This window comes from Mesocricetus auratus, unplaced genomic scaffold, assembly GCF_017639785.1.
Source record: "Mesocricetus auratus isolate SY011 unplaced genomic scaffold, BCM_Maur_2.0 Super-Scaffold_100003, whole genome shotgun sequence".
In the NCBI taxonomy this organism is placed as follows: domain Eukaryota; kingdom Metazoa; phylum Chordata; class Mammalia; order Rodentia; family Cricetidae; genus Mesocricetus; species Mesocricetus auratus.
In genome coordinates, this window is record NW_024429188.1 from 21,253,297 (window position 1) to 21,276,574 (window position 23,278).

Sequence of the window (23,278 nt, forward strand, 5' to 3'; positions counted from 1 at the left end):
AGAAATAGTTAAAACAACAGGCAACCTGATTTTGGTTAACCTGAAGCCTATATAGCACAAAACCACGAAGTGCTGGTCGTGGTCAGACACAGGCAGAATGGCCTACAAGTCTTTGTCAGGGCCAGCAGGGGCTTCAGAAGGGAAACCACACAGTGACAGTGGCTCAACACACAGGGTATGTGGCATCATTTCTTTAAGTGCAGAGACCGAAGACCACAAACAAGAGACACTGTGTCTTTGGGCCGTGAGGTTAGTTAATGTCCTTGATCTTCAGCTGCACAAAACATGTGCTCTAATTCCCATGGTACAGAAATGACACTATCACTCATAACAACAAATGTAAATAAAGATACTGGAACACAGGGCTCCACTGGTTGAAACAATGTCTCAGATTGCCCACATCAGAAGCACTGCTGCTACAACCAATGAGTTCATAGGCAGTTATACCATGTAACCCTCTCTTTTCAGTGACAGTGACAAGAGAAACTATCCATCAAACTTGGTACAAGCAGAGGCAACAAATGAGAAAGCTCTTTTTTTCCTAAATATATTTTTTATTTAAATTAGAAACATGCATGCTTCACATGTCAATCCCAGCTCCCTCTCCCACCCCTCCTCCCTTGTCCCTCCACCAGCTCCCCCAGCCCCCACCCAGTCCCCACATCATTCCCCAGGCAGGGTGAGGCCCTCCTTGGGGGATCTCCAAAGTCTGTCATTTCATCCAGGGCAGGACCTAGGCCCTTCCCCATGTGTCCAGGCTGAGAGAGCATCCCTCTATTTGGAATGGGCTCCCAAAGATCATTCATACACCATGGTAAACACTGATCTACTACCCAAGGCCCCAGTGATTTCTGTAGCCTCCTCACTGTCACTACATTCATGGAGTCTGGATCAGTCCCCTGTTGGCCTCTCAAGCATCAGTCTGGGGTTCAAGAGCTCCCCCTTATCCGGTCAGCTGTCTTTGTGGGTTTCACCATCATGGTCTTGACCCCTTTGCTCATCACTCCTCTATCTCTGTCACTAGGTTCCAGGAATTCAGTTCAGTGTTTAGCTGTGGCTATCTGTCTCTGCTTATGAGGACGCTCTTTTGTTGACAAAGTACCAATGCATTTCAATACAAGCTAAGCAGAGAATGGTTAACTTACCCATAGAGCAGTTAGTTACAAGATTGCTTTAGACTCTGGGGTCTTCTTTGTGTACCCCAATATAAACCAACATGAACACTTGTCCCTTTTTTATTTGCAACTTGATATAAACAAATGAATACAGAGATGGTAAAAAATTAGATGAAACCCCAAAAGGAAAATAAGCAACCTAAGAGTTATGATAAAATAAAGGAAACGTTAAATGAGTTAAATTTGCATTTCAAATATAAATGTGAACATGTAAACTGCATGTTTTTCTTTGGGGCTTGCTTATAATGTTTTATTAATGTGTAATAGTCATACACATTAATAGGGTACAATGTGATATTACAACTCATGCACAGAGTCTGTACTTATCAAATCAGGGTAATTAGTACTTCCTTTTCCTTGTCATTTCTTTTTGGAGACTTTGAGTTCCTATTTTGGGGATCTAAGAAAGCAAGAGAGAAAAATCTTAATAATCTTGGTTTTGGAAAAGATTTTTTTCAACCAAATCGAAATGTGATGGAAAAGATTTCTTAAATAGAAAACTAAATGGTTCAAATGGTTCAAAATAAATTCAATACACTGAGATCACTTTTCTGGGGAGAAAGGCCAGTAGGTGAGTGGGTCTCTATCAAATGGGCTTTACATTACTACTAGAGGGTAAGTTCCTATTGTACTTCTGGTTCAGAATAGCCTGTCCTCCAGACTGACCACTCATGAGGGCAGCTAAACCAGCCAGTAAGCTAATCTAGCAACTCAAAGTAGAAATGCCTTTCCTAGATTGTTGTTTTATTCCACAATCAGTTATTACACTCTCATGTCATAAATCTGCCATGATGAAGTTGAGTTGCAACCTATTGTCATCACTTATCCATGGAAAGAAGATTATAAGAGCATGTACAAGGAAGTCCTTCCTGCTTTCTCATGAGTTTTGACAAGTATGCATGCAGGAACACTCCAATTTCTCTGTACCATGCTCTGGTCCCTAATAGTTCAAATGAACCATCATCTCAGTGTACAAAGTGCTTCCTGTGCAAGCCCAAAGATCTGAGTTTGAGTCCCCAGAACTCATGTAAAGCCAAACAAGGTAGTATGCAGGAGGAACAAACAGGAGACTCCCCTAGAAGCTCATGAGCCAGTTACCCTTGCATCCACAGCAGCAAATAACAAAACAGTGGCACTGTCTCAAAACAAAACAAAAACTGAGGACAAACACCCAAGGGTGTCCTATGACCTATACACATGCACTATGGCACTTACACATCTTAACTCACAAACACAAATGTATATGCACATCACACACACACACACACACACACACACACACACACACACGGTGGGAGTTAAAAATGAGCCATCATAACAATCATTTTAAAAACAGCTAGGTCCGATGACACAAATCCATTACACTAGCTCAGCTACTGGGAGGATGAGGCAGGAAGATTGTAAATTTTAATACCTGTTTGGGCTATAAAGCAAGTTAAAGGTCAGTCTGCTTAATTTAGTGAGACCTTGTCTCACAAATAAAAAATCAAAACCAGCTTCTAGCTAGTTGTAGTCACTCATTCCTATGGTACCAGCTACTCAGGTGGCCGAGGAAAGAGTCCCAACAGTTCATCTAGACTGGGCAACATTTGGAGACCTGCATATCAATTTATTTTTAAAAAGCTTACTTTGAATAGATTGATCTATTGAAACTGAGATTATAGTCATCTTTGTTCACATACCAGACTCTAAATGATCACACTTGCCAATGAAATAGCAAGGAACCTGAAGCTCAGCAAGGAAGGAAAGCTCATGTTCCCAGACAATGCTTTCCAGTGTGAGACATACCCTCCTGGAGGATCTGCTGAGGTGATGCTTGGAGGGAAAGGTTCAAATATCTGCTAATATTAATTCTCAAAAGAGAAAGTGCCAACTTCCTTACCATTGCACTTACAGAATGGCCCTGGATCTTCGTCTGCTCTCTGTCAGACAGTCAGAGGCAAAGGTAGAAAGGTAGCCTAACAGCCAGTGGAGGCAAAGAGTGCTGGGCACGGAACACAGGGCAAGCTCTGCTAGAGCGCGCATGCACCAGCTGCAGGAGCAGCAAGAGCACCCACAGCCCTGTGGTGCCTACGCCTCCGTGAGTCTCACCTCTTTTAACTAAAGTCACCCTCACTAAATGGATACGTAACTGGAAAGATCTCCATGGTGCAGAAGCTGTAGACGATTCAACTCAAGGCTGTGTAAACAGGAAAATGCGGACTTGCCACTTCAGCTCCTGACCAGAGCTGTTTGCCAGCCCTGTTTAGAGATGATCAGCAGTTTAGGCCAATCACATCTTACAGGGAAATGATCAAACAACTCTCCATGAACATCAAGGAAATTGGAATGTAGGCTTACATCTGCCCTCGATGATAAATGTTGAACTGTCCCAGGATTGACAACATTTTAAAACTGAGTGCTAGACCCTTGAAGAAAATAGCTTTGTTTTTCCAAACCCAATTGTCTATGGCCATACAAAACTCATTTGTTTTTTTCCCAAAAGTTCCCTGTCCCAAATAGAAGATTAGAGCTCCTCATATAGTAATATACACTTACCTGTCATGTAAGTTTGGTCACTGAACCACATACATGATGATTGAGATATGAAAAGATTATATCATCCATGATCTCACAAGCATCTGTGTATGCATACACTCTGATGTTCTCACAATGAAGACATCACATAAAAATGTATTCCTGACAATTTTTTAGATGCCCAAACAATACTCTTTCGGAAAAGAAACCAGGGAGCTAGAGAGATGGCTCAGTGGTTAAGAGCACTCATTGCTCTTTCAGAGGTCTTGGTTCAATTCCTTGCACTCACATGACAGCTTACAGCCATCTGTAACTCTAGTTTCACATTCTTTTGTTTGTTTGTTTGTCTTTTCAAGACAGGGTTTCTCTGTATGGCTTTGGAGCCTGTCCTGGAACTCTGTAGACCAGGCTGGCCTCGAACTCACAGAGATCCACCTGCGGCTGCCTCCCGAGTGCTAGGATTAAAGGTGTGTGCCACCAACACCCAGCTTCTAGTTTCACATTCTTCTGGCAATAGGCACACACAGTGCACAGACATGCATGTGTGCAAAAATAAAATTGTAAGTGAAAGAAAAATGAAACAAGGTCTGGGACTATAGCTTGCCTTAGCATGCTTGAATTCCTAAGTTCAATTCTCAGAACCATGAAAAACAAACAAAACCATTGTCCATGAACTCAGGCTCCCTAAAACAGATCCCACTAGACAAGGAAAGGACATCGCTCAAGTTTTCTGATGGGAAACATGAAAATGTTGGGGGAAGGCAAATTGGGAGAACCCAAATACATGTGTGCCTTCAAGAGAGGGAGGGAGAACAAGGAAATACTCTAAAGAGGTAAAGAGAGCCGAGTCCTGGTTAACTTTGATCCTGTGAACTTTCAGGAACTCCGGGCCTGATCAACATGTGAATCACAGACTTGCTTCTTCCTTCCTAAACAGCAGGCCACGATTCCCGACTCTCTACTGGAACTTTAGCAAGGCAAAGCTGAAAGAAAATGAGTCTGCTTCAAGTAGATGGCTACTAAGAAGCGAACAGCGCTGCCTGGTGTATGCCAAGTCAGGGAGGAAAGCATCCAGGCTTTTCTCCACTCTCTCATTCCATGTGTTTAAGAGCCCACCATAAGCCGGGCGTTGGTGGCGCACGCCTTTAATCCCAGCACTTGGGAGGCAGAGGCAGGTGGATCTCTGTGAGTTCGAGGCCAGCCTGGTCTACCAAGCGAGTTCCAGGACAGCCTCCAAGACAATACAGAGAAACCCTGTCTCGAAAAACCAAAAAAAAAAAAAAAAAAAAAAGAGCCCACCATAGAGAATGCCCGTTTTGTGTATGGTAAGGCTGGCCATCCAGAGCTGGGAATGCGGAGAGTATAACTATACAGCATCCGAGTTTTCTTCACAACAGACTACCCAGCTGCTTGCTTCTCAATCTACTCTTTTACTAAACTCCCAGTGTAAAGAAAATTCTTCCCAGACCAAACAGAATTTTACCTTCTCTTTAACCTTAGGAAATTGTATGCCCCCTCCCTGTTTTCTAACCTCAGATGGTCCCTATACCCCTCCAAACCACCTCCCTAGCTTCTCTAGCCTCCCTGGCTCTGCTATCAAGTTCATCCTATGCTGTGGTAGTGTCTTGTGAGTTCTCCTGGTGAGATACTAAATTCTTTTAGGGTATGACTCATCCTTTGTTCTACTGTGGCCCCTGTGAACATTTGGGGCATACAGTAGGTGCTCAATGCAGACTTTATAATCTCACCACTCAGCTTACATTTTATATTGATAGTTTCTGCCCAACAAAGGTACCTCTAAAATGTCAAGTGCCAATCTCATTTTTGCAAATTGAGTCATATTTTTCAGTGCACTAAGGGAGTTTGCTATTTAAAAAAACCTGCGGTTAATTCTTTTGTGACATGAATAATCACTTCCTGCTTTATCTTTCCTGTCGAGATAATTTTTTACATATCAGGTTTCTCTTAAGGTAAGAAAGCAGTGCATAACTTTGTTAACAGCTCCCAAGTCATGAGCTATGTCTCTATTTCTCCCTTTCAAAGGTTTAGGACTTTTCCTTCCAATGTACTAGCTCCAGTTACAGTGGCTACGTGTGCCATAAAAGTATAACAAGTGGCTGGAAAAATGGTTCATCAGTGAAGAGTACTGGCTACTCCTCTAGAGAATCCTAATTTGACTCCCAGCAACCACATGGTGGCTCACAGCCGGCTATAACTCTAGTCCCAGCAAGAACCTATGCCCTCTTCTGGCCTCTATGGGCACTTCAGGTACATGGTACACATACATACTTGCAGGTAAAATACCTATATTTATAAAAACTAACAAAATTAACACTTTTTCAAAGGTCTAACAAACTCTTCGTTTGTGTATTTGGGACAGTGTATGACACAAGTGCATATGTGACAGTAAGAGGACAACTTGCAAGAGTTGGTTCTTTCCTTGCACATGTGGATCTCAGGGATCACAGACCAGCAGGCTTGAGAGCAAGCACCTTTACCCACTGAGCCATCTTGCCAGTCCCTACCTACAACAGACACCTAGAAACTGCTTCTGTTGAAATGTAACTGATTCCTCACTTGGGCTGACAAGGTAAACTAAAAGCAGGAAGAAAGTCTGCCTTCATTTTGTCTCCTTTGCTCTGGTTCACCTGTTTACTGTTCCACATAGACTTGCTAATCACTCAAGTGTCATCTAGAAACCCACAATACTTAACTTATCTCATTTCCCTCCAAGCTCAAGGCATGAAGATAAGAGTAGCTGAGATATCTGACTGTCCACCTTTTACAATGTCCTGTTCCACATACCAGAAAAGACATCTAAAGGTTTTGAGTCACTGTCATAAATCTGTTGTCACCTCGGTTACGGCAATAGCAAAATCTCCCCGGACAGACCACACACCCTCCCCGGATGAGGACAATTGTGTGTGGTACCAAGGATGTAGAATGGGACAGGAGTTATCACCTGCTGAAAACCAGCCTTCTCTGTCAAGCTGTGTGGACTTCTTCCTTGGGTTACACCCAGAACCAGAATGGAGACACTGATCATACAGACCATGTGTTGACCAGGACTGCTTAATTACACAGAGCTCTTGCCCCTGAAAAGTCTTCTAATTAACCCTAAAGTTCATGTCAGTACCCTAAAGATAAACTAGGGGCCACTGGATCCCTTTATTTGTTTTTCTTCTTAATGTTTCACCTCTTCTCTGCTTAGAACCATTCCTCATCTCTTGAATTGGAGTCCCTTAACAAGCTGTTGGGGCTCTTGGAGCTGGGCCTATGCTCTAAAACCCCAATAACAAAGAATATGAATTGGCTCAACATTTTTTACATTGACTACACAGTGACAAGATACTTTGGACTTACTGGAGTAAATAAACATTGAAAATAATTTTAGCCTTACTAATGTGGCTGCTAGAACATTTTAAATTATATGTGTGGCTTGCATTATATATTTATTGAATAGCAATGGTCTAGAATAACGCTTAGCAAAAAAAGCAATAAAGACCTCAGACTACAAAACACAAAGCCAAAATAGTCACCAGAGCCCAAGTCTATGCCTCCAAACGCATATCCTTGTCTACAGGAAGCTACAGGTAACTTTAGCAAATGAAAGTAAAACATTACCTACAATTTTTTAAATGGTACCCTTTGGGAAACACTCTCTGCATGAGCACAAAATTAAAGCACTAGGCAAAGTAAAGTATCTCAGAGGTGTAATTAGGACAAAAGTAAACAAAATCCCATATTTAAAGACACCACAAATTACAAAACTTAAGAATGTTTCCCCATGGCGGAGGACACCACCCTCCTGTTGCCTGCTGTGCCAAAAGTCAGCCTCCACAAGTTTGCTGCAACTACTCACTGCAAAAAAAAAAACCAAAGCTACAGTTAACAAAAAAGATAGAGCCACAGGAGATAGGAGATCTACTTAGAAATGCTACCACTTCAACCTTCCCTATCCTAGGAGATCTACTTAGAAATGCTACCACTTCAACCTTCCCTATCTCTGCCTTCAAATTTACTGAATTCCACTCTCCCCCAACCCCACCACCCCTGAAAACATGAAATGAGTGGTTTTTAAACTGTTAGGTTGGCTAAGACAGTTGTCAAGCAGCTTGGTGGTGAACTTGGCACAGTAGCAATGATAGAGGCCCCACTGTGGGGCTCAACCCCTGCTGCCTTGTCCCTGAACTTCCCCTTTCTCTGCTCCACTTAGAGCTTCATTTCACATTGGATTACCCCAAGGAGCCTGCAAGCCTGAGGGGGTAGTCCTTGTGTGCCCCAGGATTCTGGCTCCCCCACCTAGCATCCCCTGTGACTCAATAAATATGTGAATAAACCAGAGCACATGGAGGAGGATGGAAGTTTCCAATTAACTTCCTTTGTTCCATACACATACACAGGTCACAAAGGTCTCGGTAGGTGTGGCTTTAAGCTTTAATCATTTTAGAAGTAGAAATGTCACATACTTGTGACTTTACACTTTTTTCATCGTGTTCATTATGATGAATACATTTTAAATTTTAATGTTTTGTTTCCATCCTATTTGATGATAGTATAGAAAATCAAGAAGTAATTTTCACCAGAAAGGATTTCATGAAAAAATAAAAGCATAATTGCTGATTACTGGTGACAAATAACAACAGATATCATCTTGTCAAGTAAATTTCCTCATTTTACAGGTGAAGAACTGAGGTCTAGAATGTCCCGTGACCGAGATTTGGCATCTCTGCGCTCCCAAATGACAGTTCTCAGGAGAGAAGTTTGGATCTAAAGCAAACATCAATAGTAATTGAGATCAGCGAGATATGGACTTTGGGGCCACTGGAAGGGCTTCTTCCTTGCCATCCCCCATGGAGCAGAGTTTCTACAATACCCAGAAATTATAGCAACCAGGAGCACATAAAAACCTAGGTGCAAATCTAAAGAGACTGAAAATAGACGAGCGGTTGCCTGGGATCAGGGATGTGAACTGATTACAAATGGGTATGAGGGATCTTTTGGGGTGATGGAGACATTCTAGCCTTAAACTGTGGCAAAAATTGCACAATGCTATAAATTAACCAAAAACTCACAGTATACACTTACATATGTGAAATGATATACCTAAATTTATCTTTTAGAGATAAAAGTGGAAACATTATGTGACCCACATTTAGGAACTTAAAACTGTAGGTATTTACTCAAGTAGTTGACTATGTTGGTGCCCCCAGGGAGCCCCCACTCTCCCCATGCAGGGAAGAAAGCCATTTGGAGGAGCATCTCCTCCCCCATGAGATAAATCTGATGAGAATGCAGCTGACATGTCCAATATTCTGGCAGCCCATGGGCACAGAAGCTAACTGACTGCCAGGATTGTAACAGCAGCTGGGAACAGATAGCACACACCCCAGTGGAGCTCTCAGAAGCACACTGGTTGCCACTTTTCCCACACACGATTCTCCAGCTTCTTCCACCACATAAACCTCCCCAAAGCCTTTCCATGAATCATTTGCCTTCTTTAGTTAGGAGACAGTTGCTTTCTGTTACTTGCAACTAGAGAGCCCTAACAGGCTCATGCACCAACTGGGAAAAAATGATACACTTCCCTACAGAGGCCAAGTTCTCACTATCCAGTGCTTTCTCATCAGTGTCTGGGTTTGGGGACCTAGACTTCCCAGCTCAAGGGCACAAGGACAGTGAGACTCTGCATACACAACAAAGCTGATCTCCTTTTGCTTTCAGAGGCTTCATGAATGTACCAGTAAGGGGCACCAAACCAATAAAGGCATGATTACCAAGGCCTGACTCTGGTAGGAAACTAATAGCAGCTTTCTCTGAGGGAGACAGGCTCAGAACTCAGACTCCAGTGATATAGCCACTGGGTATGGGTTCTCTGTGCAAGATGGAGCAAAGCATAGGCCAGGGTGGCTTCCTGCAGGGTACAACAAGATCTGTCATAGGCCCAAGAACAGCTCAAATGACTACGTGGGCATCAGCAGGAAATGGGTCAGGGTGGGGGGAGAATAAGTCAACACAGAACAGAGACGAAAGGCCCACCATTGTCTGACTTAAAATTCCTGTCACTCCCTGTTTTGAAGGATAGCACAAGGAACCCTGGCCTCCCAGGTCAACATCTTTTACAGATAATATGAGCTATAAGAAAAAGCCTGATAGGCCTAAAAGCGAATTCCAGCCTATACATTTCTATTCATGTGGCATGAGGCAAAAACCCTTGCCAGAGTCCATATTTTTGTGTTTAATATTGGAAGAGGGCCTGGTCCAGGGATAATGGATTACTCCTGTATACAAAAGTTGCTCCATCAATCAACAGCCACCAGTGTCACAGGCCATTATCATTCTTCACTGTGAGGGTTCCTCTGTGCAATCCCCTCCCTCACTGCCTACCCACTGGAAACCCTTACAGATCTCAGCTGAATCTCCTCCTCACCCGTTATCTTTCCCATAGTAGGTACTCAGTCACTGCTGGCAATTAAATATATCTGCTCAACAGCAGGAGTGTCCCGCGGGAGTATTTATTCCAAACTATACCTTCTCATTCAGCACAAAGAGCTACAGTTACAAATGTGAGCTTCTATTTGATTTGAAGGCTAAAAAAGCCCAAGATTAACATGACCAGGTAACCACAAAATAAGTATGACTGAATGATGGGGGTGTGTCAAGTGTTCCTGTGATTCGCTTCAGTTCTAGTCCCACCTCTGCCTTGAATATTGCCCCCAATAGCAGAGGAGTGTCCAATCAAAGAGTAGAGCATACAGGGCAAGGTGTGGACAGGAAAGAGCTCATAAAGCCTCCAGGCCTCTGGTATCTCACAGCCTGGATGCTGAGGCCACAGGCTCCCTAGGGACTGGCCCTAGAACACACAGCCGGTGGCATAGGAACAATGCATTATTACATACTTCAGAACTGAAACTGGTAATGCTTGTAAACTGAGCATGCTGCTCTTCTCAAAGATGTATTAGATAAACTAGGTAAGAGCACGTTGGTCAGAAAAAAATAGAACTTTAAGGGAAAAAGCACAGAAAGTGGGTATAGGTTACTTTGCAGATTAAAACTATAGTACAGAACAAATACCATTTGTTATAGGTAAGTCAATAGAAGGGGGTTCTCTACAGAAGCCACGGAGGGAAAAGTAAAGAGTTTCTAGAAAATTAATGTAGTAAGAAAGTCTGTTTAGTCAAAAGAGTTTAGACATTTAAAGAAGACAATCTTTTTTATTCAAGTATAAGAATGAACATGAGGGGCTGAAGAGATGGCTCAGAGGTTAAGAACACTGACTGTTCTTCCAGAGGTCCTGAGTTCAATTCCCAGCAACCACATGGTGGCTCACAACCATCTGTAATGAGTTCTGGTACCCTGTCTGACCTGCAGGCATATATGCAAGGAGAATGCTGTATACATAATAAATAAATCTTTTTTAAAAAGAATGAACATGAACATTGCTTTGTCTGAGTATTTAATGTTTTAAGTAATAAAAATAACCTTAGGATACATAAATGTTCATGATTTTATACTGACACCCTGGTTCCCACAGTCCAGAGAGAGCCCAACAGGTGCCTGATTAGAACATCACCTCCTCCTATCTTTGACGATGAGAAGTGCCCAGATGTTTGGGACCAAGTACAATATGTAAACTTTACAACAGAAGAGCAGGCAAGTATCTGCTTATAGTGACTTAACTGCTGCAGGTTATGCAAAATAAAATGAGAAAACATTGCTTCCTCTTCCTCAATAGCCTCTCATTTCATGAATTAGTTTTATTCAACAGAGAGTGTAAAGATGGTTGAAATGTATTCGATTGCGGTTGATACACCTACAAGACTTGTTTAACTATTTTATTCCAAATACATTCATAGAGCCTGGTAGTAGAAGACACTGGAAGCACTGTAACTCTTGTTTTTCTGGATGACAATATGAAAAGGATGGGGAAAGGGCTTTACACATGGACAGGGTACACTTCAGGGTAGCTAGGCTAAATCAGCTGCAAGAGACCATGTCCAGGTCAAAAGGGGGGAAGTTAAGAACATTTCAACAGGAAAATGTGCTCAATTCGAGCACTCCAAGCTGGAGCATGGGCTGACTCACTGAAGAGCCTGGGTCAACAAAAGATGCAGAGTCTGACAAGAGTAAAATTAGAGAGTAAGATGAGAGACTGTACTGACCCTTCCTTGCCTTCCTCGAGCACATTCAAAGTCCCCTTTTTTAAGTTTCATTTCTACCTTGCCCCACCTCCACTGTAGGATTTCTACTATAAGTGTGGAATTTTACTACTGGAAGTCCCTAGAAGGCAGATGACATGTAAAACTGAAGCTTGTGGCAGTAGGTAAAGTACCTACCTTGCAAGCATGAGGACCAGAATTAGATTCCCAATACACACATAAAAAAGCCAACATGGTCCTATGTACTTATATTCTAAGCACTGGGGAGGTAGACCCCTGGAGCTTGTTGACCAGCCAACTAGCCTACTAGACAAATTCCAGGCCAGTGAGACTCTGTCTCAAAAAAAAAAAGAAGGAAGAAGGGAGGGAGGGAGGGAGGCTAGGGAGGGAGGGAGGGGAAGGAAGGAAGTTGACAGTGCCAAAGGACTAACACTCAAGGATGTACTCTGGTGCATACACACAGACACTCAAAAGAAATGCTTGCCGCTGAGTGGAGAAAAACACAAGGATGAATTTGATGAAAAGTTGAGAATCCAAGAAAATGAAATCCGAGCCAAAGCTAAAAGCAGACGATAACAGTCAAACAGTGGCTCTTCAAAGCAGCCTAAAAATGCAAACTGTCATAAGCATAGCTACTTTGAGTTCCCGAATGTCTAATCAAGAGAGAAAGACATCTAGTATATTTGCAACTCTATACTGGGAAGGTTATTAGGAACGATGTACTGTAGTTCATGATAAGCTTCATTAATGATGATGCATTGTAGAATAGTCCTTTACACTGTGTGAATATATGTCGTTATGATTGGTTTAATAAACAAGCTGACTAACCAATAGCTGAACAGGATAAGGCTATCTAGGAGAGCCAAACTGAGAATGCTGGGAGAAAGAAGGGCGGAGTCAAAGCAATCATCAGCAGACGCAGAAAGAAGCAACATAAGCAGAGCCGTACTAAAAAAAATAAAAAAATAAAGGTACCAAGCCATATGGCAAAGCATATATAAAAAAATATTGGTTAGTTTAAATGCAAGAGTTAGCTAGTAACAAGCCTGAGCTATTGGCTGAGCATTTATAATTCATATTAAGTCTCCATGTCGGCTATTTGGGAACTGGTGGCTGCGGGAAAGAAACATCTGCCTTCACTGCACTGTGACTTGAGTTTACATTAGTGACTACTCCCAGTCAGAGAGTCATTTGCTTAATGTTTTTACTATTTGAATAAGCTGAACTGATAGTCAATATCTACTTCATGCATATCTTCTTAATCAATTTCTTTGCAAATACTTGGCCACTGTGTGAGAAAAATCACTTAGTAAGTGTACATATACTCAGAGCATTACAAAACAGAAGTCAGGTTGAAAACCAACATTTTTCTTTCCTGTAAAGGATGTAATTTAAAGTTAGACAAATTGGGGACTGAAGAAATAAATGCCTTGGTAGTTTTTTTTTAATATTTTTTTTATTTTCCATTTTAAATTTAGGTAAGAAACAAGGTTGCTTCACAAGTCAGTACGAGGTCCCTCTCCCTTTCCCTCCCCTCCTCCCGTGCCCTCCCCCCATCCCCCCCCCCCCGTTATCCCCTCATTCCCCCAGGGAAATGCCTTGGTAGTTAAGAGCACCTGTGTCTCATGCACCCACATCACAGCTATCCATAACTCCATTTCCAGGGGACCCAAAGCTGACTTTTGAACTCTACAGAGACACACATGATCTATATACATATATATATACAGGTAAAACATCTATACACATAAGATAAATAAATATTGAAAAAGTAAAGTTAGACAAATAAAGTACGATCTAAAGATACTGTTAAAATTATTTCCCAAACTGAAACACATGCTGATAAAAATAAATAGACAAATGGTCAACAGCACCATCCCAGGAATTTCTAGAAGGATATTCTAAGAACAGTATGTACATTTTTTCTAAGACAACTCACATTTAAACTTTTCACTAAGAGGAAGCCAGGCAGTGGAAATGACTGATCTTGACTGAGAAACAACAATAATGATGAACTCTGGCCATGTCACCACCCCATGAAAATAGGGGAGCTATCAAAGGGGTGCTGAAGAGAAGACTCAGTGAGCAAAGTGCTTGCTATGCACGGTTTGAAAAGTCTTTATCTTGCTTGGCATGGTGGTGTTGGCCTTTAAACCCAGCAACTGTGAGTTCAAGACCAGCCTGGTCTACAGAGTGAGTTCCAGGACAGTAAGGTCTCTTAACACAGAGAAACCCTGTGTTAAAAAAAAAAAACACAAAAAAAGAAAGAAAAAAGAAAAGTCTTTATCTTTACAAGATTCATAGTGAAGCAGAAGAGCTGTGTTCTCCACTGAATATGTCAGAGGAAAACCTTTCTGCTACTTAACTCAAGCTGATAAAATCGCTGTGACACAAGGGATTCAGTCAGCCATGTGTGCATGGCAATGCAACTAAAAAGAAAGGTGCTTTTGTGGAGTTGAGGTATTGTTTGTCTGGGTGGTTGGTTGGTGTTGGTGTTGTTGTTTTGTTTTGTTTTGCATAGCTGCTGGTATGGGGGGTACCATTTTGATTGGTATGGTGTTTGTTTGGGGTCTCATTATATATCCCAGCTTGGTCTCAAATTCACTATGATGCCCAAACTGCTCTCAATCTCTCTATCGCCCCAGCTCAGTTCCCTGAGTACCAAGATTATAGGTGGAGAGTTCGAGGCCGGGCTGGACCGATAGCCTCCGAAACAATACAGAGAAACCCTGTCTCATAAAAACCAAAAAAAAAAAAAAGATTATAGGTGGATACCAGCGTGCCTGACTCAAAGATGGGATCTTTTTTAAGCTCCAAGATGTTGACAGACAGAGAGACTTCAATACTTTAATTTATTATTATTAAGGGCACTAGACACCTAGAGATATTTTAAAATAAAGAAATAATCCAAAAGTAACTTCCTTTTCAGTACTGTAGTTCATTTCCTATGGATAATCAAATATAAAACAGTTTCAAATAAAATTGTAATCACTCCTCTGTAAAAGACGCACTCAGAAGATATCCTCAGGGACTTCTGGCAGAGCGAAATGCAGTTCTCTCTGAAGAATGCTTAATGCTTAACCCTAATTCCCTAATTCCTTCAGTTGTCTTTTCAGACTGGCTCTAGCTAAGGATCTTTGCCTAGCTCTATACTCCCTATATGGACCAGGCTGGTCTTGAGCTAGCAGCAGTAATTCTTCTGCCTTGGTCTTCTGGGTACCAGGATTACAGGTATGTCCCATCATTCTCAGCCTGATTCATTTTTCAAGATACACTTTTAGCCACTTAAACAATAGTAAACAGAGCTTGAGAGATGGCTCAGCAGTTCAGAACATTTGCCACTCTTACAAAGGACCCAACTTTGGTTTCCAGCGCCAGTATCAGGCAGCAAATAACCACCTATAACTCCAGCTCCAGGGAATCCAATGCACACTTCTGGCCTCCACAGGTACCAAGCACACATGTGGTATATATACATGCAGCCAAAACACCCACATGCCTAAAAAATAAATAATATCATAAGTTGATTTTTTTCATGTCTTTAAAAAACATTAAGCATCATCAAGCATGTTCTATACCATACATATTGTGTAGACTCTGTGAGCATCCTGGATTTGGGCTTTTCAGTAATGGATTACACAAGAAAGGCTATGGTTTGCATTACTTGAATGTAAAAGTAAAAGCATGTTTTTTTGTTTTTCGTTGTTTTGTTGTTGTTGCTTTGAGACAGAGTCTCACTATGTAGCTCTCTGGCTGTCCTGGAATTCACCATGTAGATAGAGTAGGCTGGCCTTGAACTCACAGAGATCCACCTGCCTCTGCCTCCTGAATGCTGAGATTAAAGATGTGCACTATCACATTCATGGTTATGTTCTTCATAGAACTCTTATGTAGAAATTCATGCTGAAACACAGCAGAAAGTAGTTGCTAGTTTTCATCTAAAATGTTTCTCCCAAAGCCCATGTGTTAAAACTTTGGTCCCAGTGTGGCAGTACTGGGACACAAAAGAACCTTTAAGAGATGGAGAATAGTAAGAGGGTCTGCATCATTAAGGGTATACTGTCATAGGAAACTGTGAAATTCTCATTTGTATTTTCTCTTGGCAGCTGCCATAATGTAAGTGGTTTTGCTCTACCGTATTCGGATGTGCTGCCTTGCCACAGTCCCAAAAGCAATACAGCCACATGAAATGAAGCCCACAAAATTGTGAGCCAAAAGGAATCTTTTCTTTGTAAGTTCATCTGTATTAGGTATTCATTAGAATAACAGAAAGTGACACACTGAAAGGCCCCCTCCCTAGTCCTCTGGGAACTGGCCCCCAGCAACTACAGCAAGCATCCACTCCTAGGTAAATCTAGACCTGCCTGGTACCATTTCCCAGGAGCATCCCTTGGCTTCTCCTATACTTAAATTGGAGATTGCATTGTAAGAAGTTCCACAGTATAGCTGAAGAAGTGCTAATCTATTCTGTACTCCTGGGGGTCCTCTTCAGTCATGTAGAGGTGCCTCCCCTGTCTACCTCCCCATACCCTGATAAATATCACAATAGAACAGCATCTCTTTTTAATTAATTTTTATTTAAATTAGAAACAGTCTTAGTTTACATACCAATCCCACCCAGTTCCCTCTTTCTCCCATCCCCCCTTCCCCTCACCAACCCCCTATTCCATCTGCTTTCTGCTCCCCAGGGAGGGTAAGGCCTTCCATTGGGGGCTCTAAAAGGCTATCATATCATTTGGAGCAGGGCCTAGGCCCTGTCCCATGTATCTAGGCTGAGAGAGTATCCCTCTATGTAGAGTGGGCTGCCAAAGCCCATTCGTGTACTAGGGATAAATACTGATCCACTACCAGAGAACTCATAGATTAATCAGACCTCCAAACTGACATCCACATTCAGAGGACCTGGTTGGGTCCTATGCTGGTTTCCCAGTTGTCAGACTGGGGTCCATGAGCTCCCATTTGCTCAGGTCAGCTGTTTCTGTGGATTTCCCCAGTATGGTCTTGACCCCTTTGCTCATCACTCCTCCCTCTCTACAACTGGATTCCAGGAGTTCGGCTCAGTGTTTAGCTGTGAATCTCTGCTTCTGCTTCCATCAGCTACTGGATGAAGGATCATGATTGAAGATGACCCCCACAAGAATCTATGCACCTCTATTACTCTCCAGCCCATTTTCAGAAGGGAGACATAAGTCTGCATGTCAACTAAAGGCTCAGGGTATGCTTCTATATCTGAGGCCCGGTGATTGTGCAGCACCTTCAGGGTCCACACCCGCAGGTCTACAGAATTTCCACCACAGAGGAAGCAACAGGGAACTCTACATTAACTCTGGGAAAATCACTCTTCCTCATCATTCACTGGGAGAAACTGATTTAATACAATATACACACCCAGATATCCACCAGCACCATTCCATAAAAGGAGAAAGAATTGCTAATCCTTGTTCCAGATCCAACTGCAGTTGACTACTACCTGTGTCCCCCACTAGACTACAAACGAAAGTGTCAAAGAGTGCATTTCTGCCATATTTGCCTCTATATCCAGTGCTGGCCTGATACTTAGCATATAGTGGGAACTTCATAAATATTAACAGAATGACAAACTAGTTTTTAAAAAACTATTCTTATATGCAGGTGGCAATTGTCTTTATATCCTTTGTATAGTTTAACTCGCCCCCATGTTTTTCAAGAAAGGGAGCTGGGCCTGGAGAAATGGCTCAGCAGTTTAGATGACTTGCTGGTCTTGCACAGGACCCAAGATTAGTACCTATAAGGTGGTTCACAACCACATATAACTCAAGATATTGAATATCTGTTGCCTTCTGCTGGCATCTGTGTATAACTGCATACACTCACTCACTCATACACACACACACTCACACACATACACACACATTCACACACACACTCAAAATCTTAAAATATATATCTTTGCTGGGTGTGATGGCTTATGCCCTGGATCCCAAGAGGCAGAGGCAAGTGTATCTCTGTGAGCCAGCCTTGTCTATACAGTGAATTCCAGTTAAGACAGTACTTTATAATAGAGACCTTAACTTAAACTAAATGAAACAAAAGATAAGTCCGGCCATCAGCACACACATGGGCAGATTTGGAAGCACTTTTGACCATCAAGTGCAAGATACTGAGGCAGTGTGACTTCTGTGGTGATATGATGATATTTCCAGCTCACTTGCTGGGACACCTTGAGACAAAAGTCATGCTGCAAAGCAGCAAATACTACTGGGGGGGCAGTCATGCTGAGCCATCTTTCCTGATTGACATGAGAGATACCTCTAACCTTCAAGCCTTTCCAGCCAAGGACCCAGACACCACAGAGCAAAACCAAGCCATTCCTACCATAACCTCCTGAATCTCTTGACCCTCAAATTTCCAGAACACAAAATGGCTATGTTCAGGGCTTCTCTACTGCACAACACTAGCAACTCAAGAACACTCTAGATGGTTCCTGTAATTTCTATCTTAGTAAGAAGGACCTGCTTCCCAATCACAGAACTCATCCGGGGCTCAGGAACCGATTCCAGATACCTATCAGCCTGGACTCAGAGCTTGTTTTCTTGTACCTCTTCCTGTTCATATTTTTTCAGCTAATAAAGATTTTCAGAGACCTGTGTTTCCCAATACTTGAGGCCACATACACAAAGATACGTGAATAAAGGCATTGAGCTCAAATATGACATCTGTCCAAATCAAGCAGTCATTCTTATAAAAGTGTTAGATGATATTTTCTCAGACAGAATGACAGACTAATCCAGTAAGAACTTATTAAAATTATCAGGGGACTGGCTATCGTAATGGACAACAGGCAGATGAGTTAGATGCATCATCAAAGAGAAGTCAGGAAAGGAGAGAAAGACAAGAAAGGCGGTCCCTTCTCTGATACTGAATAGAAAGAGTTCACTGTTACAACAGTGGTAAAAAGGCACAAAGATGAGGGCCACCAGGGAGGTGACACCATCTATGCATAGGAATCAAGGTCACCCACTGAGAGAGCTAAGTGTGAGAAGAAAGTAAAGGCAATTATGAAGAAAAGGCCAGAATAAGCTTAGTACAAAATGTACTATAAACTTTTCTTTTGCATTCATTTTCATTATCTATCTTTCTACCTAATCTCTCTGTCCCCCCCATCCCTTTCCCTCCCCATCGATGTCTAGCTCTCCCCATATATGAGTGTTTGTTGATTTACAAAATATATAAAAGATAAAGAAGCACCACCAGTGGGGAGGACACAGAAGCCTGATAATGGCCCAGTGTCCTGTCTTCATCACGGCTCCACGGCCATCATAACAGGGTGAGAACCAAGCACTGCATGGGTGTGCCCAGGTTGCCCAGGTAGGAAAGAACAGGGAATCTCAGTACCTGACAAGTGCTAAGACAATAGAATAAGTCACAGCAGCGAGTGGCAGGGAGAAGTACTCTGTCTGGACAACTGCGTGATTCCAGAGGGTGGAAATACACTGTACAAATGTGTTCCAGAAGCTCTCCAAACCAAGACAAAATGGCAGACAGCTCTGAAACCCTAAGCAAAGGTAGAGGCAGTGCAATGACCAATGATAGGTAGTGAAGTCTTCTCCTTCCTTCCTCTACCCCACAAGCCCTCTCATCAACAGACATTGCTGTCCTGGATCCCCTTCTAACAGGCCTCTCCAGAAGGATGTTCTAATGAAATACGAGATGGATCATTCATACCAGTCTCCTGGCGCTCGTAACCTTTGAAGAAACTTAAGGTTAACCCTATTCTCAGGATGACAGCTGTCTCTTCAAATACATCAATAACTACCATTCTGAGACAAGCAAGCTTAACAATGTGACAGACCAGATGCTACCGTCTGAGAAGCCTGCAATAAGTATTGGTAGTGCCCAACGCTGTTGCCTTTGAAAGGTATCAAATGTTCAAAGGATGTTCGTAGTCATGATTCTGGAACTCCAAGATGATAACAATGTGCCCCTAGTTTGATATTGAGAATTTCATCTGTGTTTACAGTCAACCCTCCACTCTTTCCTTGAGGGTGCCCTGTATGTTCCCATCTAATAAATCTGGTTCCCTAACTCCTTACATTGCAAAATGTTCCCCACCTTCACATCTTCAAACAAAGTCATTCTTTGGCTATCCATCATTCCTTTCACTTACTAACTGAAAACAGACTGGTTTTACTTCTACTTGCCATACAACAACTTGGGAAACTTGATTATTATTGTTTTAGACAAGGAGTTGATAACTTTTTACTAAAAAGCTAGATAGTAAATAGTTTAGGCTTTGTGAGCCCTCTGTTCTGTTGTCCTATTAACTCTGCTGTTAGAAAAATAGTCAGTCACAACCAATAAACAAAAACAGATGAACATGGCTGTGTTCCAATAAAACTTTATTTCCAAAAATAATCAACAGGCTAGCATTAGACTTTAGGCCATAATTTGTCAAGACCCACCTTATACTAATACATCTTTTCCTGCTGTACATGTTTTATGTTTTACTATTGCAAATCTAATTTGAATTCATCAAAACAAAGGAACCAGGTAGCATATGTTCTCATTATCTCTTAGTCCCTACTGGAATAGTGATAGGCATACAAGGAAAAATAATGCCTAGAGAAACAATAGAGCATTGAGTAAATGTTGAACGATGTACCATACACTGTAATTGAACTCCATTTTGTCATTTTAATGTGCACATTGATCACATAGACCTTCATATGTAACAACTAGCACTAATTCAGTTGGACTGTAGGCCAGAAAGTTGTTTTCCTGGTCTGTTCTTATACTGGATATTTTCTCCCAGTTATTTCCAGATTGACTAGTACATTCATTCCACCAGCATCTTAACAAGGTGGATACATTCCACAAGCAATTTACCATCAGAAGGAAGAACATGGGCTTTCTGCAGACAGAAAGACCCACTGGGACATTAAGCATTCCCCTCCCCACACCCTGCCACATCAAAGGAATAAGAAGAGAGGGGGTTTGCATGGGAAAGAGGGAAGTTTTCTGAACAGCAGGAGAAAACCTATCACCATCACCACTACTCTCCCACAGAAGCAGCAATGAAAAAATTAACTGTTACCACAATAAAATTAACTTCAGAAGTCAGGCAGTGGTAGTGCACACCTTTAATCCTAGCACTCAGGAGGCAGAAGCAGGCAGATCTCTGTGAGTTCGAGGTCAACCTGGTCTACAGAGAGAGTTCTAGGACAGCCAGGGCAGTTACACAGAGAAATCCCATCTTTAAAACAAAAACACAAAAAAATTAACTTCAGAGTGGGTTAATGACAGTTTGCAAGCTTCCAAATCAATAACTGTAACATAGACCAGAAAGCAGTCACCTTCTGAAGAATTTCAAAAATGTAATAAGCTATACCATCATCATTCCCCACCAAAAAGAAAATCACGCACACACACACACACACACACACACACACACACACACACACATTCTTTTACCATATTAAAGCAGGTCTCTTAGAAAGAGCTACAAACTAAGTTCCTTCATAGAATGAAATACTAATGGGTCCCATAAAGCCCATGACTTCACTTCCTATCAATAAAGGCTTTTAATGGCAGTTAAAGTCCATACACTTCCTTTCCTTACCTCAAATGATGACAAGAACACATAAACACAAGCAGCACAGACAATGCAGGTCCATTGTTACCCAGGCACCCACTTACACATTCAAATAACTATGACAATCTATCATGGGAAAGATCATTCTTTCACTCCCCCAATTAGTCTTCTTCCTTTTTTTAGCTATTTGTTATCTGATAGTGCATATCAGATATCTGATATCTATCTCAGTCATTAAATGAACTTGTTGCATTTTGGAAATCAGTATGGCAGTTTCTCAGAAAATTGGAAATCAATCTACCTCAAGACCCAGCAATACCATGCTTGAGCATATACCCAAAGATGCACAAAAACATTTGCTCAACTATGTTCATAGCAGAATTACTGTAATAGTCAGAACCTTGAAATAACCTAGATGTCCCTCAACCAAGAATGGATAAAGAAAATGTGGTATATTTACACAATGGAATACTACTCAGCAGAAAAAAACAATGACATTTTGAAATTTGATGGCAAGTGTATGGAACCAGAAAAAAAAACCACCCTGAGTAAGGTAACCCAGGCCCAGAAAGACACAGTATATACTCACTCATAAATGGATATTAGATATAAAGCAAAGGATAACCAGACTACAATCCACAACCTCAGAGAAGCTAGGAAACAAGGAGGACCCTAAGAGGGACACACATGGAGGGCCCCAGGAAGGGGAAATAGTTAAGATCTCCTGGGTAAATTGTAGTAGGGAGGGGATGGGGATGGGACCATGAAGAATTGAGATGACCGAGTTGGGGTTGGGATTGAGGGGGAGAGCAATGAAAGAGATATCTTGATAGAGGTAGCCATTATGGGGTTAGGGAGAAACCTAGTGTTTGGGAAATTTCCAGGAATCCACAAGGATGACCCAAGCTAAGAATCCTAGGAATCTTGGAGAGGGAACTGGCCTTCCTCTATAATCAGACTAGTGACTACCCTAATTGTCATCATAGAACCCTATGTCCAGTAACCGATGGAAGCATATGCAGTGACTCACAGCCAATCACTGGGCTGCGCTGCTGGAGTTCAGGTGAAGAAAGGGAGGAGGGATCATATGAGCAAGGGAGGTCAAGATCATGATGGGAAAAATCACAGAGAAAGCTGATCCGAGCTAGTGGGAGCTCATGGACTATAGACTGACCGCTGGGAAACATGCATGGGACTGAACTAAGCCCTCTGAGTGTGGGTGACAGTTATGTGGTTTGATCTGCTGGGGACAGGGCCCTGGCAGTGGGACCAGGACTTATCCTGGATGCATGAACTGGCTTTTGGAGCCCATTCCCTACGGTGACATACCTTGCTCAGCCTAGATGGGGGTGGGGGCTTAGTCCTGCCTCACTCAACCTGATGTGCAAGGCTTTGTTGATTCCCCAAGGAAGGCCTTACCCCCTCTGAGGAGTAGATGGGAGTGAGATGGAGGAGAGGTGGGGGGCAGGAGAAGGGGAGGGAGGGGGAACTGGAGTTGGTATGTAAAATGAAAAACATTTAAATAAAAAAATAATAAAAAGAGAACTGTCTGCTCATCCACAGGACCTGGTTTTGTTTCCCAGCACCCACATTGCAGCTCAGAACCATCGATACCTCCAGTTCTAGGGTACCTGATGCCCCCTCCTGGCCTCTGTGGGCACTGCATACATATGGTACTCATACATGCAAGCAAAACACTGAAATACATATAATACATAATAACTTCTTTTTAAAAATCTATTTGGTACCCACTGCCATGTATCTACATAAGGCATTAATATCACTTTGATACTGTCCTCCAGCATTTTTCTTCTTTTGCCAATATGAAAGATGACTTGTGCTCTACTCCCCCAACC

The 23,278-nt window shown here is 42.1% G+C and overlaps 1 protein-coding gene across 5 annotated transcripts in view; it reads right to left on the minus strand.

The window, feature by feature from the left end:
• Positions 1 to 23,278, minus strand: part of Sh3kbp1 (SH3 domain containing kinase binding protein 1) — a 340,190-nt gene that overhangs the window by 289,521 nt on the left and 27,391 nt on the right. The window lies entirely within an intron of this gene.